Source organism: Echinops telfairi, unplaced genomic scaffold (genome assembly GCF_000313985.2).
Source record: "Echinops telfairi isolate 266 unplaced genomic scaffold, ASM31398v2 ScPeMD7_7;HRSCAF=31, whole genome shotgun sequence".
Classification (NCBI taxonomy): domain Eukaryota; kingdom Metazoa; phylum Chordata; class Mammalia; order Afrosoricida; family Tenrecidae; genus Echinops; species Echinops telfairi.
The window spans coordinates 26,583,925-26,587,306 of NW_022103904.1; positions in this window are offsets into that span (position 1 = coordinate 26,583,925).

Here is a 3,382-nt window from a genome sequence, read left to right on the forward strand (position 1 = left end):
AAAAAATTGGAGTTGGAAGGGGATTCCCTGTTCTTCTTGAATTGCTGCTTTTGAAGGATCAGAATCTAGTTCAGTTGACAGCCAGGGAAGAGTTTTCTGGGAAGCCAGTTTTCTGGGAAGAGAACGCCTGTTTGCAGTAGCAGGGGATGAACACATCAAAGAGAGAGGCCCAACTGAGTGGCAGAGGGTCCTGACAGCATTATAACCCCATGTACCCGTTGTCCTTCAGGCAAACTCAGCCCCTCCTACCCTGCTTGTGGTGTGGCTAAGGGAGCCAATAAATGCCTTTCTGTTTCTTGCAACTCAAAGGCCTGCCTAACCCAAGCCCCAGAGCGCTGAGTAGTAGTAAACATAACAGCTCAGTAGAGAAATGTCACAGGCAAGACTTGATGCTTTGCCAAGTGAAAGTTGTAAACCAGCTGGGCTGTGAAGGCAGAATACAGAACCAGCACTCCCCCCAGCTAGTCTGCACCTCTCCACGGAGCCCCCACGGTGCCGGAACAGTGTTAGGCATCTCAGGATAAGGAGATGAGGAAGGCTCGGTCTCCGTCCTCAGGGAGTAATCGGCTGGGACTTCTTAGATTGAATGAGGCTTGAGGGAGTCACGAAAGGACAGCCGAAACCTGGCCGGCGCTGGGGAGGGCTTGCCGCACAGGGAAGAGCAGGAATTGAACACGGAGGCACCAGACAGCTGTTCACGAAGGCATCGGCATTGCTCTGCGGAGAGCTGTCGTTGTGGTGAGGCGCCCTGGGGGTGGCTCTGACTCCTCGTGACCTTATCGACAACAGAGGGAAACATTGCCCAGTCTTGTGTCATCCGAACCTCCACCTTCACGAAAGACCAGCCTAGTCAACCCTCGAGGCAGGGCTGCTCCACCACCTGGGGTGGCTATGAGTTCAGACCAACCTGCTAGCACCCCGCAAGCATGCTGCCCTTCTCCAGATGAAGTGTTGACCCTCAGTAAGATGGTCTTACCATTCTTGCTTCTAAGGGACCAACTGGCTGTCCTCTGGCGACAGTGGACACATGCTCACTGCATGTATGACAGGTGGGCAGGTGGCGAAAGGGAGTGAGCCTGTGGTTCGGTGGGGCTGCAAAGGAGCTACTTGGACAGAGGAGAGTAAGGGAGATGGGCGCCCAGGCACAGTGGCCCTTGCTGAGAAGTATGACCTTTGCCTGAGCCCTGCCACACAGTCCTCTTGGCAGGGCAGAACGGATCCCACAGGCCTGGTGGCCCCATCTCAGTTGTGGTTGCCACGCCTACACTCTCTCAGCCAGCCTGGCCAACCAGGCTCCGCCCAGCACCCTCACCAGTACCACAGCCATTGGAGGTCATGCCCCAGATGCCACCCGCCCTCCTGGCTCCTGGCGAAGCTGCCAGCGCAGCACTCTGGTCCCAGTCTGTAATTTCAACATGACCTCCTCCCCAGTCCGACCGCTTACGGCCTTCTGACCCCGGGATGCACACCCTCCACGGGAGCTGCCGGAATAGCCCGGCTCTGGGGTGGCGCAGGGGCTGACACACCGACCCAGAGGTTGTTGGTTTGAACCCATCAGCCGCTTTGCGGATGAAAGGTATGGCAATCCCCTTCAAAGGTTTGCAGCCTTGGGAGCCCCATGGGGCAGGCCTCCTCGGCCTCATGCCCTCGTGGTGAGTTGGAATAACTGGACAGCAGTGGGTTGTGTAGGTTGGAGTCTTCCACAATCCCTGGATCTGAGCTACAGGAAAGTGGTTGAAGTCTGCACTCCCTGGAGGCTGGGCACAGCTGGAATCATCCAAGCCTGGACCAAGGAGACCACTCCCTCTTGTGGCCACAAGCCACCTAGCACCTTGACCGTCCCCTCACTCATTGACTGCCACCCAGGCTCTTCTGCCAGACTCAGTAATTCTGTATGGACAGGCTAGAACTGCCCCTGTGAATTTCTGACAATATATCTCTTCACAGGAGTAGAAAGCCTCATCTTCCTCCTGTGGAGGGGTTGGTGGCTTTGAACTGCTGACCCTGTGCTTAGCAAAACCTACTACATTACTGGGGCTCCTTTGACAGAGACCTAGAATTTGCTCTCCTCCTCCTCCTCCTCCTTCTCCTCCTCCTCCTTCTTTGACAGCAAGCACATTTCTGAGGCGCTGAGAACACAAATTCAAATGATACAAGGTGGGGTTGATACCTCAAGGAATCTCATGGATGTCTTCTGGAAAAGCCTTTTTAGACTTTCTGAAGTTAAAGCAGCACCTTTCTGACTCCACTTTCTCTTCCCATTTATCTGCTAGGTCAGGAGGGTGTGGAGAACCGAGAGCACTGGGGTTCTAGTTAGTTAGTGGCTCTCTGGAGACCCTGTCTAGTTAAACATGTTCCTTGAGCTTAAGGAACATGCTTCCCGTTGCTGTTGTAATGCTCACAGCACTATCGGGGCACACAGAGAAGAGAAACCCAACCACCCTCGTCTCTGTGAGTACAGTTGGACTCATGGCCGGGCCAGGTGTTACAGAGCAGAACTGAGCGCTCTGTGTTAGCATTTAAATTCTCAGCGCTGGGGTTGGGAAAGGCTGTGGTTTACAGTGGGAGCCTCAGTCCATTCTGAGTCTCCACATAAGATTGAGCCTCCGTTGAGTTCTTTCTGATCATTGACCAGCACTGTGAGCCCATTTGTCCTCCATGTTTGCTACTACTCCCCTAGTCAGCTCAGGGAGGGGTGGCCTCTCCCTCAGGGACTTGCCTACATGTACCTTTGATGAAAACTAGGGTCATATGGCCATGCGTCTTGCCCTGACCACAATCAAGGTGGTCAGACAATCTTGTAAGGTTTTCTTACCTGCAATAAGGTAGTCATCTGAACCATGGGCCCTTTCTCAATTCATGGTCCTTTCTCCCACCTGCACTGTAATAAACGGATCTGCTGCTAATCATGATTTTGGGACAGTGTCCTTTGTGCTCCATGTCCCATTTAAGTAGCCACATCATTATGAATCCTTGGACACCCTTATGACCCCCTAATGATGGTCTCCCTCCTTCGGATGATTTGTCTTTGTCCTATTTAAAATGTAATAGAAATGGAGATTGTGGTAGTTACATAATCTGGTGTCAATTTGAGGATTAAGAGTGTAGGGGTGGAGTCAATCCGGATATAGCCAACGAGGCCTCTGTGTGGGCATGGCCTTCTCCTGAGGATCCTGAGAACTTCTGTATTTCTTCCTTGGATGTAGGAGACGCTCTTGCGCCTCACTCCCTTAGACACTTCTCTACTGACAGGGCTCCCTCCCTGAGAGACGATCTACTTGCAAGACACATGGCACTATGCCCTGGAAATTGGAGGAGCCATGTGGAGACCCTGCCAGCGCTGAGATGCTTCTACCACCACTGGATCCACAAGACCTTCCAC